This window comes from Sarcophilus harrisii, chromosome 4, assembly GCF_902635505.1.
Source record: "Sarcophilus harrisii chromosome 4, mSarHar1.11, whole genome shotgun sequence".
Lineage (NCBI taxonomy): Eukaryota > Metazoa > Chordata > Mammalia > Dasyuromorphia > Dasyuridae > Sarcophilus > Sarcophilus harrisii.
In genome coordinates, this window is record NC_045429.1 from 376409055 (window position 1) to 376435231 (window position 26177).

At 34.8% G+C, this 26177-nt stretch overlaps 1 long non-coding RNA gene across 1 annotated transcript; it reads left to right on the forward strand.

Annotated features, from left to right (window-relative positions):
- Positions 1-7158: 7158 nt before the first annotated feature.
- On the forward strand, positions 7159-25864 carry LOC116423722. The gene is made up of 3 exons (XR_004234227.1): positions 7159-7236; positions 24365-24457; positions 24782-25864. It is a non-coding gene; the product is annotated as an uncharacterized LOC116423722 (long non-coding RNA).
- Positions 25865-26177: the final 313 nt, after the last annotated feature.

Here is a 26177-nt window from a genome sequence, read left to right on the forward strand (position 1 = left end):
CTTATCTCACATTTTTAGAAACTATGCTTTAAAAAATCCAGTCAATGGGGGAAAGGAGCCAGGAATTTGAGGAAAGGAGCCCCCATTAGGGAATAAAAAGGGACTGCCCCTTGCTAGTGTATCTTCTCTCTCTCAAACCACACTTTGTGTATCAGAGTGTGTACCCTTTCCTTTTTTATCTTTCCTAAGAAAAGTCTCTTATTGATTAATTGAAAGAGCAGGGCAGACAGTGATCCTTACCATACACAAAACACCCACACTAGCATTGTAGACATAAATACTTTTAACTAATCAAACTTCTGAGAGCTGCGGCTTCTGGGGTTTGTATATTGTTCAAAATATGCCTATATTGGTTCTATGAGTCATTACTACTACACCTACCCAGTTCAGAGCTATAGAAGATCTTTAAGGAGGGAATAAGCTCATCTGGTTCTTTTATTTGGAGGAAAAAAACATATTTATCTCAATACAACTATAGAACTTATGTGGGATGTTCCTCTTTAGGTGATAACTTTTTTTTTGATGTCCAGTGCCACAAAGTGTCAAGTGACTGAGACAGGATTTGAACTCAGATTCTTCTCCAAATTCAAGGTCAATGTATAAATACAGACTAACTTAGGTGCCCAAAAGTGATAACTACTTCTAAAAGCTCTCAAATTTTGCTTACAAATAAATTTGTTGGGTATTTTTTATTCTTTCTTTCAAAAAAAATCATCTTGTTCCATGGCCACCCCCAAAAAAAATTCTTATAAGAACCACATGGATTCTGGAAACAAATGAAGCAAATTGTTTAAATGAAATAAAAGCTGTGTAAGAAAGAATGAAAAGCATATTTAACTTGGAAAAGAAAGTTGACAAGCATAACCCAAATAGCACATCTTTAAAACCAAAATGCACTGTTCTCCTATGCATCCCTTCCAATGACTGCATGAGACATCAAGAAATAGTAGAACAAAATCAAGATTTCAAAAAGTAGAAGACAATCTAGAGTATCTAATATCAAAAACATCTGAAACCTGGAAAATTGGTAAGAGTAAGAATCAGTGGACTCTGAAAACTATGATTATTAAAAAAAACCCAAAAAAACAAAAACAGTCTGCTGGAGAAATAGGCCCCTAGCTGGGGTTTGTAAACTTGCTTCTGTCCCTTCAGGGTAGAGGCAGAGCTGACACCAGAGAGTGGACAGTGGGAGAGGACTTCTCCCATACAGGAATACTGCTTGAGGCAGAAACCAGGTTTCTGAGACAGATTCAGAGCAACTTTCAGAGACTTGAACAGCATACTTAAGATTGGCAGGTTTTTGAATAGGATTGATTGGATGAAGTTTTCTCAAGATGTCTGGAACTAGGCCTGGGTCACAGGATTCCAATTTGCAGAGCCAGAAGATGAGGTCTTGGGCCTCAGGTTGAAGGAAGTCACATGATCTCTTGGCTTAGGTCTCTAAAGGTCAACCCCAAGTTCAGTGACAGGAAGTTACAGGAAGTGACGTGACCCACAAGAAACAGATAATATTGGTGATCATTGGTCAAGGATGGTTACTTCCTTTTAGTCTATCTAATGAAAAGGCTTGGGTCTTTTACTATTGAAATCCTGACAAGCTTCTGGTTTATCATATTCCACAAGAACATGGTGGGAGCTGGGATATCTCCCAGGTGTGCTTGCTTGGGCCTCTCCCTGCAGGGACTAAACAAATGCTTTCTCTTTGTACCTGAAGATGTCTTTGATCAGTTCATTTGGGAAAGGGGGTCTTGCACCTTTCCCACACAGTTTGTGGGGCTCATCTGGGATCTTTGGCTTCCCACAGAGATGGCTGGGATCCTGATTCAAAGCAGGAGCCAGATTGGGTTTTCTCTGACTGTCCTTAAGATCAGACTCTCAGCCTCCCTCTCTGTGAAGTACGGGCCTAGGAGAGACATTCAGATACAAACAGTGTTTCCAAAGATGAAGAAGTTTGGGTAAGAGTGAGCCAGGTAACTTATGCATGTGTAATCCATAGGGACACTATCTGTGAATATGTCCTTGGGCTGTTTATAGGAAGTGTGAGCCCTGGGAAGGGGTGAGCCATGAAGGAAAGCATGTTAATGACACAGGATAGTAGTGCTCTGCGGTTGTCTTTGGAAGCTAGGTAACTACTTCTGACTTGATTGGCAGAGTCATTGAGGAGTCGACTCTGCGTAGATCAAGCTGTGAGACTGAATGCTCTGATGATCTAGGGGAAGGGATCGATCTCTGAGTAGGGGACCCTGGGGTCATCAAAGAGAGGAAGCACTCCAACTCAAATATTAAGAACGAAAAAAAAAGAAAAAGAAAAAAAGAGGGAAGAAAAAAAAACTGCACTTGATGGGATATATCTGTTGTATGTGGGAAAGGGATGGTTCTTTTCCATGTAATTTTTGTCTGTGTTTGTGCAGAATGTCTTTGTCATATCTATTCTGTGAGCTGGAATTTGTTAAAAAGAGAAAGTCTGTTGAGAGTAATGATTGGGGAATTTGTCAGTTAGTTATTTCAAGATCCCAAAGCAAATGCTATATGAGTGTTAAGATAAAAGGGTGTGTGTGTGTGTGTGTGTGTGTGTGTGTGTGTGTGTGCGTGTGTGTAAGGTAGGTTGGAAGCTATTCAATGAAACTGGGGCCTCCTGGAGGAGGATAGTGCATAAAGAGAGGCTCTTTTTCTTCCCCTTTCACCATTCTCTGACTGCAGCAAGGACTTGTGGGGGGACCAGAGGGAGAAAAAGAAACTATGCTCAATCAGTTTCATGAAATTTGTTATTTGAAATACAATAGTAAAAGCAGTTTTATATTATCGGAAATTTAAAGCTGTATTTGATTTAATTTTAAGTTAAAATGTAGGTTATTAAAACAAAGTTCCGATAGTTTACCTTAGGGGAGGTCATGTTTGTATCCCCCTAATTAGATAGTATGTTGCTTTCTAAAGTGTATATTGGGTAATTTGTAAAATTATGAGTTATACCTTAAAATTTTGTCAGCTCTGCTGGATATATGTATAAGTTTTATGAAATTTGGTCCAAAGTTATGTAATTGTGAATCTTAAAGTTTAAAGTTTAAACAAAAAAAGTGATTTAATGACAAAGGACAAAAAGATTGATTTGCAAAAGCAATTAATAATTTGAAAGGAGCATCTAGTTAGAAGAGTTATTGGTTTGGGGCTTGCTAGAGAAAGAGAGAATGTTGGAGAAGGAGAGAGTATGTCGAAATAGGGAGAATAGAGAGATGGGATGAGTTACCAGGTGAAAGATGGCATGAGAGAGATAAAGGAGAAAGAAACAGAGGGAAATGGCATGTTGGAAATAAGGGGGAAAGAGAGAGAAAAAAGCACAGTATGTTGGAAAAGAGAAGAGTTAGGATGGACAGAAAGGCACAAGCTTTTAGTGGAACTTGTCCTTTTCCAGGGGAAAGAAGACACCCTATGAATTTGGGGTATGTCTTTAGCTGCCAGGCTGGATTCTGGGGGGACTTGGCACACTAAAAAAAATTAGCTACGAGTCAGGTGACAATCTAACTTCACCCTCTCCCACTAAATGAGGCTGCTTTTTAACAAACTGCAGCTCTTTGGAGCATCCCTCCCCCTTTCTGGTTGAAACATTAACTGCTTATATTATTTAAAGGAGCAGCCTACATTTACACGGTGTTAATAACTGAATGTTTCATTTTTATTTTTCAAGTCTATAGCCACTCTAAGAGGTTTATTGAAACTGCAAGTTTTCTGAAAGAGATTTATTTCTACTAAGGTGTCCCATCTGTCTTCAGCACATTATTTAATGTTTATCTAAGTATATAATGGACTCCTTGTTTAAGGAATATGATAACAAATGTGATCTATAGCTTTTTTGAAGTACCTAAAGCCAAATTTTAAAGGGACTCCTCAATTGGAGGAAGTTTTCTTAATATTTTTTAAGAACAAATAAATTATTAATGTTAACTCTGACAAGGTTGTTTTATGTGAAATTAGGATATGCTATATTCTCTATGAGTTTTAATTAATTGTATTGAGTTATCTTAAAATTGATAACCCATTATCTAAAGAGACTCTGGGAATAATAGTTTTTGCCTTTGAACATGTTTCTGTTATGGACAAATGTGCAATTTAGAATTTTTCTGTATATTGGGCATTTTAAAAGTGAAATGATTTGTGTAATGTTGAACTTGACCATCTACTTAGATATGAAAAATAAACTATGAATATTTTACTGTGATCCTTGAGAGCTAGATTCATCTAAAGCTTTGATTAATGATAATTGCTACTGGAGATAAAATCTCTTGGGACTGCAGCTGATATTTATTTGAAGTTTTAAGTCCAGGTATAACTATCTGATCATCATGCCAGTGATCCACCATCTGAAAGAAATACACCACAAACTACTCAGAAGAAATCATCACAGGTGGAAGTTAGTATTTGGAAGTGAATTAGGATGATGATCTTAGCCTCTGCTGAAGGTAGTATCCTTCTGACTCAATTTCCCATTGATGTTCTTTTGAATGAGAACCTACCTGATTATTCCTGACACTGGCTTAAGGGGGATTTGTTAAAAACTAGACAATTATTTGAAGTAAAACTGCATTAAGAATGCCTTATCCTGTATGTACTCTCAGGTCAAGATCTGAAGGAGCAGTTTTGATACTATTTAAATCATGTCCCTGATTTTTCCTTTTATAGCAAATTTCTATAATCAGAGCAAATAGTCAGTGGAAGATATGAGACACAATACAAGTATATAGATGATATTTTGATTTGCAGCCCAGCCTTGGGTGATTCTCTGGTTGCTGGTATAAAATCTTTAACTCTTTTGCTTCCTGGGACTAGAGTTTCTTTATTTAAAGGCTCACTTTGCCTAAGTATTTGGGGCCACTCCTACTTTTCCTTTTGCTCATTGGAAGAGGAAGCAGACAGTCTTAGGTTTTTTTAGTTCCCTGAAATCTAAATCTAAATCCTAAATCTACATAGAGCCTTTTACACTGTATATTGATGAAAGGTGGGACTAGGTCCTTGGGGTTTCTGGAACCCTATCCTAGACCCCTTAGTTACTTTTTAAAGATCTATATTGACTTTAAATGTGTTTTTCATGTTTTGCATGATCATGGGGGATATATGGAAAAGAAAGGGGATTTTTGATAGCCAAACAATTCCCCATTAAGTATGCAGAGAAAACAATTATTGCTAACTATCCATGGACCTAAAAAGGTTTCTGTTGTTTCCTAAAGGAAGGGGAATTCACTTCAGGTGAAAGGAAACAAGCTTACAGATTAGCTGCCTGCTTGCCCCTGACCATAACACATTTAATTCCCCAACTCCTGACTCCTGCATTCCCCCATATTGCTCCCAGGCAAGTAAATTCTGAAAGGATTATTAAATGGGCCTGCACATGTGCACCTTTGCAGGGGCTTCAAACTGCTTTCCATTTTGTTAATGCCTGTACTAATTGGGTAAAAGCATTCCCTTACTTGTATGTGCCAAAATGTTTGTAGTAGCCCTTTTTGTAGTGGCTAGAAACTGGAAATTGAATAGATGTCCATTAATTGGAGAATGGTTGGGTAAACTGTGGTATATGAATGTTATGGAATATTATCGTTCTGTAAGAAAAGACCAGCAGGATGAATAGAGAGAGGCTTGGAACAACTTACAAGAATTGATGCTAAGTGAAGTGAGAACCAGGAAATCATTATACACTTCAACAACAATACTATATGAAGATATATTCTGATGGAAGTGGATATCTTCGACAATGAGAAGATCCAATTCAGTTCCAATGGATCAGTGATGGACAAAACCAGCTACACCCAGAGAAAGAACATTGGGAAATGAATGTGGACTGCTTGCATTTTTGTTTTTCTTCCCAGGTTATTTTTATCTTTCTGAATCTGATTTTTCTTGTGCAACAAGAGAACTGTATGGATGTGTACACATATATTGTATTTAAGATATCCATTAACACGTTTAACATATATGAGACTGCCTGCCATCTAGGGGAGGGGGTGGATAAAGGGAAGGGGGAGAAAGAAAGGGGGAGAGTAGGGAAAAGTTGGAACAGAAGTTATTGCAAGGAACAATGTTGAAAATTACCCATGCATATGTTCTGTTAATAAAAAGCTATTTTTAAAAAAGAAAAAAAAAAGCATTCCCTTATAAGGGTCTAGGATTTTTGCTGGGAGAGATCATAACTCACTGAAGGGTACAATGTTCTACTCTTACACCTACTTCTTTGAGGAAACAAAAAAAGAATTTTGAGAAAACATTCTTTTATATTTATCTTAGGAAAAGCTGTTTGGACGAGGCATTTGTAAAAGCCTCATTTTTCCCCCCAGCCTTCCTCTTGGTGGGGTTCCTGGATACTGTCCCTATTTACTCCTATATTAACTCCACTTTTGTTTATACTTTTTCTTTTGCATATACTTAGTCCTTGAATTTTCAATTTTTTTTGTCTTTTTTCATTTTATTTATGAATGACATAATTAAGGACTCACTATAGGTTAAGTGCTAAAAAAAAAAAAAAAAAAGAAAAGAAAAGAAACTGGAATAGTCCCTATTTTTTAGGAGCACACATTCTAATTGGAAAAGTATATAAAACAAAGTTTTGCTGAAGGGAGTTTGAAATGGCCTTAAAGTCCTAAGAGGTCAGGAAGGCAGATGTCAAGAATTAGGGTCCTTTAGTGCAAAAGGGGTAGGCAGGGCACAGAGACAAAGCATATGATAAAGTTTGGAGGATCTTAGAATACAGCTATAGGGTTAAGAAGAAAGGTTGGTGACTGCCTTCAGCTGGTTGAATTGATTGGTGATTGATTAAGTAGTCTAGATAGGAATGGGAAAGGAAAACAAGTGTCTGTCAGTGGAGGTGGCTTTTCCTGCGTACGAATTTCAATATATTTGTGAGAGTTGCTTCTTCCAGACTCCAACTCTTGAAATTCCAACAACTTGATCAACCTGAAATTGCCTGAGACTTAATTCTGATATTCAGCACCAGAAGCTACCTCCAAGTAACTTGTCTCCCCTCTCAGTCTGGATCCCATAGTAAGACCAGTTATATGCCCCTTGTCAGTCTGAAGCAGCTCCAGAAGATGAAACCTTTGTCCCTTTGTCCCAAATGAATCTGAGTCTGGACTGCTTGAGGTGAGAATGATGTAACAATGGCCCTGAGACTACTGGCCTCCACAGTGCTATAGTTCTATGACTGCCAGATGCCAATCTATTGGTCTGTAATGACTGAATTTCCAAGACAGATTTGTGAGTTAAAGGGTAATTACATTAACTAGGTGGGGTTGGGAATCAGAAAAATAGGAATCTTAAAGGGATCACATTCACATCAGAAGCAGAGTCTCTGATTCCTGTTCAAAATTGAATGAGATTTCCTCAATTCCTGGGGAATGCCCAGAGCCTAGATCTCTGATAGAATAAGCTACTCTGAGTAGCTCCAGCCTAATCTTTAACTCAAGAGAATAATACAACCAGTCCCTGGCCAAGATTTCCAACTGAATGAGACCACTTATCTTGATTCCCTGAGGGTGGGCCTCTCCCAGAGGAGAGTTTCTCAGTGTTCACCTCCATTATTTCCCCAAAAAAGTCAAAGGGGACACAATTTGCATCATTGAACCATCTGAGTTCAGTGCAAAATAGACATCAGGATAGCTGGAGATGGCTATTTTTAGTTAAGGATACTGGTATTTCTGGCAATCCTCTTTCCTGTTTCCATTAAATTTCTGGCTGACTTCTCATTACCTGCTCATGAGAGTGTATTCTGTTCACAACTATTTACAGAAGCAGGTTTTTTTTTTTTTCTTTTGGTGCTTACTGAAATTTAGTAACTAATTAATGTTTGTTGACTTAATCCAAAAAGAGAGGAAGGATGGTTTCAGGTAGAACCTCTCTTAGTTCTCTTTCCTTCCCCTTCCCCCCCCCCCCCCATTTCATATATTCAATCCTATCCTTTGGTTTCTATCCCATTTCTCCCTTCTGGTCCTTTCCATTGTTAAACTCACTTTTATCCTAGAGATACTATTCTAAATATACAATTTTGGTACCATTTTATTTCCCCATGATTATTCAAGGCTACAGATAATGATTCAGTTAACAAATTCATTAGCTCTTTAAGTACCCCTGTATATACTTGTTTGGCTTAAGGGGAGGGAGCAGGGACTTGAACTTATCAAGATCAAATATGTACCCTCCCTTTTTAGCTTAACTAGTTAGAATATATGTGTGTGAATTCAACTTGACCTTGTTTAGCTCTTTTGGAAATGAGTTTTATGAGTTCTTTTCTTATGGATTCTTCCTCCATTTTTGCCTCTCATCCCTGGAGAAATGAGTACCTTCCCTTTCTTTTTCCTTTCTTCTTTAGTTCAGTCTTCTTTTTCTCATATTTCATTTTTCACCTAAACCAATAAAAACAAAACAATAATCCTCCACTAGTATTTGTCTTAATTTCTATCACTGAATAGCAGTGGCATTGTGGAAATAGACTCCCTTTATTACCATGTAAACAATTTATGGTTACATGGTCCTTTCTAATTGACCAAATATACATAATTTCTCTCATGTTTCTCTTGCCTCTTAAAATACTATTTCAATGTTCTTCTCAATTTTAGACTTACAACAAGATTGCTTGGGAATCCTCTATATTATTTCAAGTCCATTCCCTCTTCTCCAAGATTATATTCTCTTTACAAAAATCACTTATTCTTGGTTATGTTTTTATTTTTTGTGTTTGGGAATATTAAATTCTGAGTATTTCTGTTCTTCACTGTGACAGTTGCCAAGTCTTTTTTAATCCTGACTGACATTACTAGTAAATCATAAAATCCATATTTTTCTGCAAGTTTTGTAGCCCCCAAAGCAATGCTCTATTTACTCTACTACTATCAACTCAATCCCACTGAAAGGCACTTGATAGTTGTTGGTGTGGAATATTATATAGTACTATACCCCATGAATTAACATGCAAACCTAATTTTAAAAAATAAAACAAATAAGAAGCACAGTGTCTTGGAACATCCATCAAACTAGATGTCATAGATTGCAACTACAACATAGGAAGAAAAACAATGGAAGTTAAGAGTAATAAAAAATTCTAAGAAACCAGCTAATATTAACATTCATGCTCTTACCTATTCTTACTCCAAAGTAGAAAGTATAAGTGATGGAAATGGAAATCCTAAAGCAAGAAGGCAATTGTAAATCTTGTTAATAGCACTGATGTTACTGAAATGTGATGTTGAGAATAACTTCAATATGACTTCAGAAATTTATATGTTACTCAAAAAAAAAAACAGTAAAGAAAGTTATAGTGTGTGAAATAATATTTTTTATAAGATACAATGCTATCACATAAGAAAGTTTTGGAATCAAGGGAGGTAGATAGCATCTGAGTAATTATAAATGGAACGAGAGAGTGAAGTAATATTTTTTTTGCAATATGACAGACTTGAACCTGAACAGAAAGAAGAAAAAATTGATTAATTTGAGAAGCAAGCATAATCAGAATGCAAATAATCATATGGTAGTTATGGTTGATTTTGTCTAATCATCTTATGGAACTCTTGTCAAAAGCAAGCTACTAATAATTGCTTGATAATAAATTATTAGTTTCTTCTTCAAAAATATGCAAACCAAGATAAGAAAGAACTGATTTATGAAGAGGAAATGATAGTAAACTCAAGAAAAAGTGACCAATTTCTCTCAAAGTTTGTGATAAAGAAGAAAAATCACACATAATTGAAAGTATATGCTAGGAAAGCACATTTAAATTGTCAAAATTTATGCTGCTTCCTATATGTTCTGTACTAAAATTAGCTCTAACCAGTCCAGTGATTCAGTCTTGAGGCAGGAGGATAATGATATATCAGTGGACCATAATACATAAATTTTAAAAAGTTTTCTTATAATAAAAGATAAAAGATGATAAAAATTAACTAATTTAAACAGTCTCTACTCTTCTCTACTCACCTTTAACTTTACATTCACCATGGCAAAAACATTAGATCAGAATACCAGGTTCTGGTCATACCACCAGAAAGAAAGTCTTATGTATACCAAAATATTTGTAACAGCACTTTTAGTGGTACCAAAAAAAAAAAAAAAAAAAAAAGAACCAAACAACCCTCCAAAGTGAATGTCAAATGACTAGTGAATGACTAAAGAAATTATAACATATAATATCATTTAACTTTATGCGTTAAGAAATATGAAGAATTAAGAGCAATATGGGGAAATCCCCTTGATATTCCATGGTAAACATCATTTGCCTAATGCTCAATCTATTATTCCAGATTCATATAACTGTAGTTAATTGATTAATTAATACTAATAATTAATTAGTAAAGAATAAAATTGGAGGTAAATAACTTTTTAATCTTGAATGCTGGCAGTTGCTTGTATGGTATTAATTGGGTATGTTTCGTACATGAAGTATGGTATAGTATAGACATATCAAATATACACATGGAAGAAACAAAATATCTTACCAAGAACTCCAGTGACTGACTGATGAATGCTGGAAAGATTTTATTTTACAGTATTGCACGAATGGTTGCCTAGATTGGTAGACATGTTTCTGAAACCTCAAGGGCAGTGTTTTATTTCCTGTCCTGGAACACAAGTCCCTCCCCTGATTCCCCATTTATTAGGTGTTAAAGAAGGTGCAAAATGTGAATTTCTACCCCTCCATACATAAACCATCACTGGCCTCAAGGAGTTTATATGCTTATAGGGGAAGTTAATCTGAGAAGGGGAAGTAGGCCAGGTTCAGATTTCCTTTCCAAATCTAAAATCACCAACTCCAGATTCTTTTGAAGGAAGATAACACTTGAAGGAGTCAAAAGAAAGAGAAATCCATAAGGTTCCTTTTCAAATCTAAAATCTCCACCCCTGATTACATTCGTTGATTTCCTTGTGAGTCGCAATCTCCCATTTCTTAGGTTTCATTTCTCCAATTCAATTTTTCATTATTTTGTGAAAACTAAATCGCCATCCAATTCTCACATGTGGTATTCATGAAACAGACTGTCTAGTTTGCCCTGGTTAAGTAACTTAATTTTCATTGGTCTACTCTAATACTACCAATTGCAGAGAAGATGCCAAAATAAAGAAATGGAAGGATTATTTTTCCCAGAAGTTCCCATACACTAAGGGAATTATTAATCCATTTCTTCTTCCTGTAGTTTGAACATAATTTTCTGTGTACATGCTGTTGTCTCCACAACAGTTTGACTTTTCTCTTGCCACTGGACTATGATGGCTCTGGAAGACAGAGTGTGACTTAGGAATTTTTTTTAGCTCTGCCTCATTTAAATACAATTCATATACAAGTCAAGAAAATACTGTGAGAATAAAAAATTACCAAGAACATTATTCACTTTGTATTTACACACACATATGCACACATAGACATACACACATATATTTACTTATGGACAGACAGAATATCCATTTTGTACTTAATATACAAATTATGATAAGATAATTTTAGGAAGGAAGAATGAGGAGTCAACTAATCCTGAAGTTCTAAATGAGTTTTCATAAAAGTTAGCTGAGAATGTTGGAACAATAACAATAACATTTTATTGTTTTTTTGCTCTCCAAAATTCTATATAAATTAGCAATACTGAAGAAGGGACCTTGAAACTCTAAAACTCCTTGAAGGAGAAAATCTCCCTCAGCTCTGCCTCAGTGAGAAGATTGCCCCAAAGAATCAGATTAAATGGTTTATCTAGGTTGGGTTTTTTCAGTCCTGAGCAAAAGAATTCCAACTCTATTCAATTAAAGAAACTCATTCAATTCTGTTAAAATTCAGCTTAAGCTGAAAACCAGCTCATAGCCAAAACTCCTATTACAAAAGAACCAATTTAAAATCCTCTCTTTGCAGAAGGTTCTAGACATAACAGCTATTCCATGCTTGCTCTACCAAGGAGGCATTTGCCCACTGGATAATATTCTTTTCCAGTGCTATCCTCTCTTTATCCTCACCTATTTCCTTAAAGAAACTCTATGCCTCTATTGGCATTTCTAACCTTACTTTCCAATCCCTATAATAAACCCCTTTTATCAATCTAGGTTTTCAGATTTGTAAATTCCTTTACAGAGAATTCCTGCACCACCAGAAGGGGGTACCCCAAAACTTCCAATCCTTATGCCAAATCCCAATGGGGCATAGGGGAGCCAAACCTCTACATTTGGTTCCCTGAACCCTGAACCTGCCACTAGACTTTATCATTTAACTCCCTGACCACCAGAAACCCTAATCTCATTTTAGTTCCCTAAATCTAGACCTCATCATTTGGTTCCCTGACAGAATGGAACCCCAAAACCTAAACCTCATCAATACTAGTTAGTTAAAGAGAAAAAAATTACATAAGTTCAAAAATTACATGAGTAAGTCTAGTTTTATTTTCATTTAGCTGTTAAGGCTAGGTAAAAAATAAAGCAAATGATGGCCTAGTTTCTCTTCTCAAAAAAAAAAAAAAAAAAAAGAATCTGTCTGGGAGAGAAAGAACCTCAGGGTCTCTTTAGTTTCTTTGACCTCAAATGACCTAGAATACAATGAATGATCTTGGTTTTACAAAATTGAGGTCTTTCAAGGCTTCCCTCAGTTTGTCTGAGGCAACCTAGTAGGTAAGAATTGAGACAAAAGATACCCCAATTTACCATCAAAAAATATTCTGGGAATGTACAGCTATGAGAATATGTGGTAAGGGACTGTCCCCTCCCCCCTTTCCCTTCAATTAATCAATCAGAAATTTGTCTTACAAAAAGCAAAAAGAATTTATTTCTTTCTCATGAAAAAGGATGTACATACTCTCTGACACACAAAATGTGGTTTGAGAGAGACACACACAAGCAAGGGGCAGTTCCTTTTTATTCCTTAAGAGGGAATCCCTTCCTCAACCTCCTGTCTCCTTTTCCCATTGGCTGGGGTTTTTAAAGCACAGTTCTAAAAATATGACGTAAGAAAGCCTGAGGCTATCAAATGCTTAACAGGGAAGGATGTTTCCCACTCAATTCCTGTCCCCAAAGAACTTCCATTCTAGAAGAAAAAGATAAAGTGGAAAACTAGGGGCAGAAAACAAAAGATTCTTTTTTGTAAAGATTATTGATTTGTTGATTCTTATGTAAAAGCTATCTTTATGACATCAATGATAATATAAATAAAATTTATATTTATAGAGCACTATTAGAGTGTGTTTTTCTTCTAATATTTCTCCTGACTTGACTCTCTTATGGGAAATTTTATGCCAGAGCCACCAACTTCCAGAAGCAAAATAAAAATTTTTGGCAGCTGGGTCAAATGAGCATCAAAAAATATGCCAAGTAAACATATCATAAGTTTAATACTCAAATCAACTTGTATTGACAAATTCAGCTGAACATAGGATGATATCTGTCTTTATATTAATGACCAAAAAAAATTCTTTGCAAAAGACAGCAGTTACCTTAATGTAGGGGTTCTTAGTCTCTTTTAAGTCATATATGTGTGTGTGTGTGTGTGTGTGTGTGTGTGTATTTGTTTATATGTGTGTGTGTGCATATACCATGCCTAGAATGAAATTCCTCCTGACTCCTGCATTCTGATTTCCTTTAACTCAGTTCAAATTATAGCATCAGTAAGAAACATTTCTGGGAGTTGCCCCACACTCAGTAACTTCTCTCTGAGGTAATCATTTATTTAAATTGTATATTTTTTGTACATACCTAATTACATATATAGTTGGTCTCCTATTAATATATCATCTCCTTTAGGGCAGGCATCATTTTGTTTTTGTTATTCTTTGTAATTTTAGTATATAGAATGATTCTTGACATATCATAAGCATCTGATAAATTCTTGATTGAGAGACTGTTAATAAAATCTGAAAGTGAAACAATCCTTGCCCTCTAGTGGAGAAATTAACAAGTGCATAAACTCATAAATAAATATGTATGTTTATTAGTTGACTAAAATGTCTCAAAAAAAAAATTACAGAGAAAGTCTTGGTCAAACCTGAAATGCCCGTGTCAGCTATAAGAAAAGATATCAAGAACTAAAGGAGGACAACAAAACTGACACAGCTTCACACAAATGAAGGGAGAAATTGGGACAACAAGGATAGAGGTGTTCCTAGGCTGCCACTCTATCCTAAACAAAGAAGAATGCTGAAGAGAACTGATCCTATTCTGGGACTGCCCACCAGTTAAGAGAGTGCCGTCAGTGAGGATCTAGAGGAGAAGAAATATATGTTTGTTGTTGCTGTGTTGAGGGAGGAGGAAGCCAATTGCCTCAGGGAGAAGATGTGCTTGGGAGAAGACTTGGAGACATCTTTGTGGCCTTTTTGAAAAAGCAAAAAAAATCCCTAATCTCTATTGTACTGTCATTGTTTCACTACAATTTATATTGTCTGCTTCTTGCTGCCTCCTGTGGTTTGGAGACAAAACTAGAGTGATGTCCACTTATCAGCTCTGTGGAAGATGTGAGGGTCCCTGGATGTGCTGTCCATTTTTTAAAAATCAAATAACTTTTTTTTTTGGTAGGGGCAAAGGTGGGGATAGGGTGAGGAGGGCAGAGATAGAAAGCACAGTGAGTATAGCATTGGTCCTGAATTTAGAAAGACTCGTTTTCTGAGTTCAACTCTAGACTCAGTTGCTAGCTGTGTGATCCTGGATGGGTCACAATTTCCTCATCTGTGGAATAAGCTGAAGAAAGAAGTCCATTATCTTTGATGAGAAAATCCCAAATGGGGTCAAAAGAATTGGACATGATTGAAAAATGATTCCAAGTTGCTAACTCACTTGTGAGTTGAAATAATAGTATTCTGTTGGGAAAAGGAAGTTGCTTTCTTAGTTCAGTTTCTTGGTTCATCATTGTTCCTTTTTTCAAATAGCTATGCATCTGGCTATGTTTTAAGAGGAGAAATACTTTATTATACTCCCATCCCAAGAGTGTGTTTATCAATCAGCAATCTGGACACATACACATCATCTGCTCTTTTAAATTTAAACTGCATTACTAACATTCTCTTCATCATTCTCTTAAGTCAAGATAATCAACTAAATAGTAAATCAAGCCCTGATTTATAGATTTTCTGGATTCTGAAGAATAAATGCTCAAACTTAAAATTTAACAATAGGTAATCCAGTTTGTGATGTCGTAATGGATCAGCATTTATTAGGTTTCTACAGTTATGAAAATTAAATTGGAGAAATGAAACAAATTAGAAAGTTGAAAACCACAAGGACATCAAAGAATAATCAAGGGGTGGAGGTTGTAAGAATGTAAGAATGTAAATTCTTTAGGGGCAGGGATTAGGTTTTATAATCTGAATTTTTGAGATTTGAAAAGAATTTTTTGTTCTTTGCTCCTAGATTCTCACTGTTATCTTCCACTTTTAGAATGGAAGTTCCTTGGGGGAAGGAACTGGATTGAGGGGGAAACACCCTGTCCCATTAAGCATTTGATAGCCACTGGCTTTCTTTCTTTCTTTTCTTTTTTTAATTTAATAGCCTTTTATTTACAGGTTATATGTATGGGTAACTTTACAGCATTAACAATTGCCAAACCTCTTGTTCCAATTTTTCACCTCTTACCCCCCACCCTCTCCCCTAGATGGCAGGATGACCTGTAGATGTTAAATACATTAAAATACAAATTAGATACACAATAAGTATACATGACCAAACTGTTATTTTGCTGTACAAAAAGAATCAGACTCTGAAATATTGTACAATTAGCTTGTGAAGGAAATCAAAAATGCAGGTGTGCATAAATATAGGGATTGGGAATTCAATGTAATGGTTTTTAGTCATCTCCCAGAGTTCTTTCTCTGGGCGTAGCTGGTTCAGTTCATTACTGCTCCATTGGAACTGATTTGGTTGATCTCATTGCTGAGGATGGCCAGGTCCATCAGAACTGGTCATCATATAGTATTGTTGTTGAAGTATATAATGATCTCCTGGTCCTGCTCATTTCACTCAGCATCAGTTCATGTAAGTCTCTCTAGGCCTTTCTGAAATCATCCTGTTGGTCATTTCTTACAGAACAATAATATTCCATAATATTCATATACCACAATTTATTCAGCCATTCTCCAATTGATGGGCATCCACTCAGTTTCCAGTTTCTAGCCACTACAAAGAGGGCTGCCACAAACATTCGTGCACATACAGGTCTCTTTCCCTTCTTTATGATCTCTTTGGGATATAAGCCCAGTAGTAACACTGCTGGATCAAAGGGTATGCACAGTTTGATAACTTTTTGAGCATAGTTCCAAACTACTCTCCAGAATGGTTGGATTCGTTCACAACTCCACCAACAATGCATCAATGTCCCAGTTTTCCTGCATCCCCTCCAACAATCATCATTATTTTTTCCTGTCATCTTAGCCAATCTGACAGGTGTGTAGTAGTATCTTGCCACTGGCTTTCTTACCTCATATTTTTAGAAACTGTACTTTAGAAATCTCAGACAATGGGGAAAGGACCCAGGGGATTGGGGAGGAGAACCCCCATTAGGGAATAAAAAGGGACTGTCCCTTGCTTGTGTGTGTGTGTGTGTGTGTGTGTGTGTGTGCACCCTTTGTCATGAGAAAGAAATTCCATTTGCCTTAGTTTCCTCACTTGTAAAATGAGCTAGAGAAGGAAATGACAAACTACTATTTTTGCCAAGAAAATCCCAAATGAGATGATGAAGAACTGCTCATGATTGAAATGATTGAACAACAACAAAAAAGCTAAAATTATGAAGTTTTGTTAAGAATGACTGTCTTATAATATAACTCACAGGTCACTGGAATTAAGAAAACTCTGGGTTTATCCTGAATTTATGCCCAGAGTTATATAGTACTTCAAAATTCCAATTATCACCATCTTTTCCTAATGTTCACAATGATTTTTATTTTTCTCTGACAGGACTAGTCATGAGGAAGTTTGTTTTGCATGCTTGGATTTCATAAAATAATATCTTCATTGTTGACTTCCTTATTCCTTTCTGAAATAGGTCTTTGTGATGTGACTTCATTCAGGTACAACCACTTGTAACTTCTACTTCATTGACTCAAATGTTTATTCTTTAGCTCATTCGGAATTCCAGTTATCAAATATGTTTTTTTCTATTTTTCCCAGTAAGAATTCAATTTAGCATATCAAAGTGACCTCAGAATTGATTCTAGCATTAAAAAGATACAATTAGGAAAATAATAAATACTGTTTCAATTGTCAGTTGTCAAGCTGACCTGCACAAAGTACAGTTTGTTTCCTTAGAGTGTGTGTGTGTGTGTGTGTGTGTGTGTGTGTGTGTGGTGTGTGTGTGTGTTTTAACCTGAAAAGTAATCCAGGATGTGGTTCAAGCAGGGAGGAAGTCAAACAGGTTAGTGTAAAGGCAGTTTGAATTATAGCAAAAATTCTCGACCCACAGAAGGTAGTAGATAGAAATGTAAAAATAGTTTGGTCAGTGATCAAGTGCTCAAAGTAGTCAGCAAGCAAACTGGCAATTGGACCAAATTTAACAACTTCTGGTCTCAGGCATGTTCCATGAAGATGGGACTTAAGATTTACAAGAGAATAAGGTATATAAGCAGAGATGTACTGGCATCAGGTTAGAACAGTTCAGAAGCCAATTATTAAATTTTCATTGTGAGCAATGATCCTGCTACAAAACAGGACATTATTTAATTTATTGTTTTGGTAATTGTCTATTTTTAAGAAAGTAGTAGCAAAAATATTAACAATGCAGATTAAAAATGAAAGTGTTATGTTTGAGGAAAACCAATTGTTAAATGTTTAACATGCCCAAATACTATGCTTAAAACATAGCATGACTAAATAGTCGTGTAATGCTGGTCAATTTGCTTCCAAGTAGCCAAAAAGACAAGAAATTCATTGGCTATTCATTGTGAGATCTTTAAAACTAAAATGAGGGGGAGGTAACCATAATGGTCTACCATCATCATAAAGAAGATTTATTCAATAATGGCTTCCACCAGCAGTAGTGAAATTTGATTAACTGTGCTAGGCTCTTGTCATTCTGTTACAGATGACAGTTAACCCTAATCAAACCTGAAGCACAATTTAAATGATTGCTAATAACTGGGATAGATTTTCCTGGAATGCTAAGCCAGCAGGGTCTTGACTACTGATGAAAGTTATGTTGTGTTTTTTTTTTTTTTTTAAGACGTGAATAAGGCTTTCTTTTTAACACAAAATATTCACATATTAGATAGCAACAACGGTAATAGCAGCAAACATTATATGACACTTTATGGGTTGCAAAGAACTTTACATGTACTGTTTCATTTGATCCTCACAACAACCCCATAGGATAGATGGTCTTATTGTTCCCATGTTACAGATGAAGGAATTGAAACTAAAAATGACTTTTACTAAATCACCTAACTAGTACATATCACAGACAGAATTTTAATTCAGTTATTCTAAGCACCAAGTCTCTATCAATTATATTACTGAGCTAATTTTATAAAAGGGCTAGGGAATATCTTGTTATTGAAGTTGGTATATTACTCCAAATTAGCAAGAAGAAGGCAAATGAGTTTTTCTCTTTTTTTTAAGCAATGAAAGTAGCTATAGGTCCTAAGGTGGCAAAAAAACTTCTTGGAAATGCTGGACAGAATTTTGTAATATAGAACATGCAAGGTAAAACAATACTAGTTACCATTCTTACTTTAATTCAATTATTAAACCAAAAGGCATCATTTTAAAATTGAAAGGCTGACAAAGCCATTGATTTAAATAACCATAGTGACAGAACTGATGGTCATTAAAACAAGGAAATATTAACTTGCCAATTAGAACTACATTACTATGGCATTCCCATTTGCAAACACAATGCCTAAAGAAAGACAGAAGAAATAGCTTTATTTTACTTTCGAAAGAAGGATTTAATATATCCATCCAGCATGAGATAATAAGGACCCTAATAGCTTTGCTACAAAGACTTGGCAATATTTTAAATGGCAAGAAATAGAATATTACTGACCTGAAATCAATGCATCATGCCTAATTTTGGTGTCTACAGATAAAGCTGAACAAAATATAGTTTGTATCAAATTAATTATATGTTACATTAAAAAAAAGATTTTAAGATAAAAAGTATATATTTTTAAGTTTTTTAATTTGTTTTTTATACATCCTTGCTATAAACATCTTTTGTTGAGTTCTCTGTTGTTAGGACTTCCATTGAATGAATGTCATAGTATTTTATATTTTTAATATACTTATGTGTACATATTATTTTCTTAATAGAATAGAAAATCTTTTATGTCAAAGACTGTATTTTCTGCCAGAACCTAGCATATAAATTTTGTTTAATACCTGTTTACTGAATTGAATTGACCTAATAAAGAAGTGGGGAACATCAGACTGTGAGTGTTTCATCTACAATCAGTCAGATGTAGTCACTGTTGACTTTTTTTTTTCATTTTAGTTCCATGTTACAATGGACCACAGCTCACTGAGCTAGGGTATATACAGGAAATAAAACATAAAAAGCATAAAGTGGGATAAAACATAAAGTAACATAAAAAGTAGCAAGAATACATTGAAATAGAAACACCATTATGCTAAAGTTTACCCAGTTCTTGAAAATCTTGTCACTTTTTTCTCTATTTAACAAACACTGTTTGCTCATATAAACTTGGGTCGTAGCTGTTTTTATTACTTTATAATGGTACCTGTGGTCTGCTTCTACTTTCTAGCTAATTAAATGTAAATATTGTTTCAAAATGTAATCCATTGGCACAAGGTGTTATTTCTTCACTTGTATGTCTAAAAGCACACTTCTTAGAGTAATAGACTGTGATTGTTTGTTCCCACCTACTTACTACCTAGATTGCCAGAAATCTGGTGTCATTGTCTAAAGTCACGAATAGTCATTTTACCACAGAAGAAGATGAAATACTTGAAGTAGACATATGGTAACTTAAATCTGCTCAAGGCTAATTAGATACTCAAAGCACAAGCACATGAAATTACTTAGAACCATAAAAAAGCAATATTTCAATAAGTAGGGATTTTTATATTAAAGTTTGATTACATAAGGATTGAGAGATATATACACTATATAAAGGAAGGCACTTATTTAAAAGAAAGTTTTAAGGAATTGTAGGATTTAGCACTGGAAAAACACCTAAAAGTTCAATTTTTCTTTCTCATTTTATAAATGAAGTCACTGAGTAACCAAAAGTGATTTACTTAATATATAAAGGAAGGAAGGAAGGAAGGAAGGAAGGAAGGAAGGAAGGAAGGAAGGAAGGAAGGAAGAAAGGAAAGGAAGGAAGGAAGGAAGGAAGGAAGGAAGGAAGGAAGGAAGGAAGGAAGGAAGGAAGAAAAGGAAGGAAGGAAGGAAGGAAAGAAGGAAGGGAGGGAGGGAGGAAGGGAAGGGTAGGAAGGAAGATAGAAAAAGAGAAGGAAGGAAGGAAAAAAGGAAGGAAGGAAGGAAGGACAAAAAAGAAGGAAGGAAGGACACAAAGAGAAGGAAGGAAGGAAAAAAGAAGGAAAGAAGTAAAAAAAGGAAGGAAGGAAAAAGGGAAGAAATGGAGGGAAGGAAGGAAAAAAAATTGGAGGGAAGATTATGGGAAGAAGAGAGGAAGAAAGGAAATGAAGGAAAACAGGAGGGAGGGAAGAAAGAAAGCAGGTGTACGTGCATTGGGATTTTTTTTTTAATGACTACCAAGGAGGGAAATTGTAGGGTTCACTCCTACATTGAATGATAACTTAGACTCAAATCCTTTCCAACTAAAAGACTGCATGTTCTAAAATACCAGCTAGAAATTTTAACCACAAATTGAAGCAGAAAAAAACAACTGATCAATTGTAGAATTTTTGTGCATTTAATGAACTATTATTTCATAAAATCAAATAAGTGAATAATTATCATATAATATGAAATCCCAAAGCAAGATATTATGGGAAAAGTTTCTTCAATACTCCAATGAGTGAGGTGGCAGATTTCACTTTTTGAAAAATAGTCCTTAAATAATTTACTCCCCAAAGGCTTTTTATATTGATTCTTAGAAAACAGTAAAGTCTTTACAAAATAAGATAATTAAGAAATATATTTTCCACAAATACCATGCAACAAACCATAAACTAGGAAATAGAATATTCACAGTCATTTTTATTTGCGTACTCTTAAAAAAATAATGCTCTTCTTAATTAATCTATCTTACCAACTACACAGAAAAAAAAAAAGAGGTGACCTTTCTAGAATAAATAATGTTCTGTGCTTTGCTAAATCAACAAATATGGATTTCCAAGACTCAAGTCATTTTATTCTTCAAACAAATTGATTCTTGTTATAAGGAAAGAAATTTGTAAGCAAGAGAGATAGATGTGCACATTTTATATATGTTTATGCTTATAAATTTGTGTATATATACAGATATTATATATATATATACATATATATATATAACTCATTTATATGTACAGGTGTGTATGTGTGTGTGTGTACACACATAGATATGCAGATGCTTTATATATATAATGAAAGACATATAGAGAGAAAAAGAGAGAGAGAGAGAGAGGCAATTTGTATAGTAGATAAAGATCAAAACTCAGAGAGCTAGATCTGTATTCAAGTCTTACATCTGAAACACACTGGTTATGTGACTCAACTTTCAGTGTCTCAGGTAACACTCAGAGTTTCCAATTCTGATACTTCTCTAATTTCTTAAACTATGGTTCACAACCCCATGTAGATTCTCATAATAAAATGTAGATATTAAAAAATTATGATTTATTATCAATAAATGTTTTATTTGAACACTATATGATGATCAATTCTGATGGATGTGGCCCTCTTCAACAATGAGATGAAACAAATCAGCTCCAATAGAACAGTAATGAATTGAACCAGCTATACCCAGAGAAAGAACTCAGGGAAATGAGAGTGAACCACTACACAGAATTCCCAATCCCTCTATTTTTGTCTGCCTGCATTTTTGATTTCCTTCACAGGCTAATTGTACACTATTTCAAAGTCTGATTCTTTTTGTTCAACAAAATAACTGTATGGACATGTATGCATATATTGTATTTAACATATACTTTAACATATTTAACATGTATTGGTCTATCTGCCATCTGGGGAAGGGAGTGAGGGGAAGGAGGGGAAAAATTGGGACAAAATGTTTTGCAACTGACAATGCTGAAAAATTACCATGCATATATCTTGTAAATAAAAAGCTATAATAAAAAATTAAATTAAAAAATAAATAAATGTTTTATTTGCATACATATTTTATATCTGATACACCTGGAGTCATATAAAACTTTCTTGGGAAAATAGATGTGTTGTTTTTCATCATTTCAGTTGTATCTAAATCTTCATAATAGTATTTGAGGTAGAATGGTTTGCTTTTCCTTGTGCAGGTCATTTTACAGATAGGAAAACCAGGTTAAGCCCACAATCACACAATTAATATATATTTGAGATTGGACTGGAACTCAGAAAAAGTGTATTTCTGACCCCAGACCTAGCACTCTATCCATTGTACCAGCTAGCTTTTATATATGCTGATACACACATGTAGTAAGAAAAAGAGAGGAAAAGAGAGAGCAATATTATGTGAAATAGCGTGAATAGAGAGATTATCTCAGAGTCTCAAAGACCTGAATTCAATTACATATGCCAACCCTTCAATGACATATACTGAGCATATGACCCTTAGCAAGTCATTTAACTTCTTACTCCTCTAACAAACTCTTTAGAACTATAAATTGTAGAGAAGGTCCATTTTTGCATTAGAAATTTCTTCATCTACAAGTTAACATTATAAATGAAATCACAAGAGTAGTCCCTTTTGATTGTTTCTCTTTCTCTCTCTCTCTCTCTCTCTCTCTCTCTCTCTCTCTCTCTCTCTCTCTTTCTCACTCTGTGTGTGTGTGTGTGTGTGTGTCTGTTTCTTTCTGTCTGTCTCTGCCTCTCTCTTTCTTTGTTAATATATGTATGTATGTATATGTGTAAATATATACACACACATACATGCAGAATTTAAAATCTTAGTGCTAGTAAAAAAAAAAAGGAAACTCAATTAAATAATGCATTTTGTGATACAGAGCCATATATGTGTTTTATTTTAATAGTAAATTATCAATATTATTCTTACCTGAAAGAAAAGTCATTTCGTTTTATTGTGTATTATATTCTGTTTTCTGATCCCCACAAATATTAGTTATATATATTTAAAAATGAATAATGATACAGTGGAAGAACTTGGCTAGGAAAAAAAAAAGAAGAGCAGAGATATAATCTTTGTTCTGCAACTTAAAGCCATGTTATCTAATTCACCTTTGTGGGTTTTGATTTTTTCATCTTTAAAACAAAGGGGAAAGGAAAAATACCTAAGTGTTTTTATAAATGTGTAATTTGATCCTCATAACAACTATGGGAATCAAATGCTATTATTTATATATTACCCTCATTTTACAAATGAGGAAACTGAGACAGACATTTTGATTTACACAGGTAGTAAGTGTCATCATCCTGACTTCAGATCTGCACTCCATCTTTACACAATTTTTTATGCACAGCATCTTTTCCACTCCCTCAGTTACCTCTCCTCTCTAATAAGAAGACTGGGCATTAGAATGAATGCTAAACTTCTCCCAATTTCTTTCTTAAGGGTTGAGGTCTGAACTTTCCAAGCAACTCTCCATTTCCTAACAACAGTTCTACTTGATTTTAATTCTATCTAACAATTTTCCCCAACCCCTTGTCAGTTTCTTTTTGTATATATTTTCCCATTAGAAGCTCTTTGAAGGCAAGGATCATCTTTCTCATTTGTATTCGCACTTAAATCGAGATTTTCTAATTACAAAGCCTTTTTTGTAATTTCAACTACACCTTGCTTTGGCAGTAAAAAAACTATTAAATAAAATTTAGCTTTATGATTTTCTGTCGATTTAATTTAGTTAAAGTTATTCCTTCTCAAGTTTTGGGAATCTTACTTAATTTGAATACAAATCAACTGGTCTAAGAATTACCATTGGATACTTTCAAAAATTGAGAATTTTTCTTGAATGTCTTAACTTTAAAGTGTTGATTTTCAATGATTGCATCAATGTATACATTCTATATTCTTCCTTGTATTATCAAATATTAATATGTGATTATATCAGATAGCAAGAGTATGCAAGTTCACTAACTAAAGTCATAGAATATTCTCCTAAAGCAGCTGAGGGAAACTTTATCAAAGTAAATTATTAAGTCCTGGCACTGCAGTGAGTTTACGTAAGAAGAGGCTGAAGTGTACAATCAATTGATATGCCAAATCAGGTAAGGGATTTAGTTCTAAAAACGACACTGCTTTATACAAACAGCATGTGTTTGCTCAGATGTCTACCTTGATCATTTTCTTCTTGTTTTGCTCCTCAGGTTGACCAGTTTCTGGAGGCAATCAAATGGGACACATGAACTTCTTCATGGATCAAGCACCAATGGCACACAACAATCAGACATCATTATATGGTATTGGTCCAGTGATTTTGATTTGTACTTTTTACTAATTTTTTTAATAGCCTTTTAGGTTTTCTTATCATTAACCTACTCTGCATTCTAAACCTATTGAAATTCCTGAAATTTTTATTGCAGTTAAAGTTCTGTCAGCATTTCCATTATGTAGCTCTCACAGAAGAAGAATTTATTACTAGGGCATTCCATTCATATTGGGTTCAAACTTGTCTCAGCCCAGATGCACCTTTGTTCTTAGAATTTTTTTTTCTTTTACTGGTGTGTGTATTGGGGAGGAAGTTGGATGACATTTTATTTATTTTAAGTTGTCTTTTTTTTCAGGAGCAGCAAAAGGAAGGATGTTTTCCTGGTTAATCTTTTTTTAGAAACAGATTTCTACAAGCAACAGTCTTTTCATATTTTTTGAATAATCCCCCTTGCAAAAGAGATTATTTAACTTTGAAATGCAGCTGCTGCATACCCTTCTTAACTACTCTCCAGAGCAATTTTCCACTCCACATTGTGCCCAGTCATATATATGCTATCTTGCAAAAAGCCTGGTCCTCTGCCAAAGTCAATTGAGAAATTTAATAGGTTCTTGGGAGTTGCTAATGAAATATATCTTTCCCCAAAACTTTTACTATTGAAAATATCACATGTGACAGTTTTTCAACAGTTAATTTAAAATTGGGTTGTACATCTGAGACCTACCCCAGGCAGCAAGTTGAGCCTTTCAAATTGCTCATCTATGAGCATATTTAACATTAAATGGCAAGATAGGATCATAGAATCCCAAAATTATATTTAAATAACCTTGTTCTATCAACTTGGAAGATAGTTGAGAACAGGATATATAAACAGTAACTTGGTGAAAAATATATGATAGAACAAAGAGTAGGAAAAGAAATGCTATACACCAAGACTCACAAATTTTTTTTTAAGTGCTATTATAAGGTTCTGACTTCTTTCTTTCCATTGGGTAGTACAGGAGATAGTGGGAATATGGTACACAAGCTAGTCACTGGAAAGAATAGGGAATATGATGAAATTGTAACATACTTCATACTGAAAATTAATGTAGCTAAAATGGTACACACATACCACAGGTTGCCATTACTTGGTATGCTTAGAGCAATACAGACAAAAACTAGAAGATACCTCTTATAGGCTATGTTTTATTTTTAAATCAAGAAATTAAATGAAATCATTCTCAAGATGTATTTACTTCTTTCTAGAAACTAAAGTTCTGACTTTCTCAGCATCCTAAGTCATAAAAGCCTAGTCCATGGAGTTGGAACTCCTGGAGTTGATATGTTGATAGACATTTCACAGAGTTAAAGTCAACACACTTTTCTGACCAAATACAACACTGGCCAGTGCAGATATAAGAGGAAAAGTGCCCAACTAATCCAATAATCAATTTGTATTGAATATCCTTTCTGTGAAATTGCTATCATTTCGTTAAATATTAGGTGTGATATAAACCTCTTCTTTCAATCCAAACTGGAAACTGAACCAGCAGACCAAGACTGAAGTAAAGAAAAAGAAATCAAGTTTGCGTGCAAATCAAAGTTGGGGGATTCTCCAGAATTTAAAAAAAAAAAAAATGAACAAATTTAATGGCCTATTGTTGGGAGTTTCTTTTCCCAAAACACAGCCAGGTGATAAAAGTTTAGATCTTTTATTGTGTCCTTCAATATAGCCCGGTTAGCTCAGGCCTATCTCTCTGCCTGGCTCC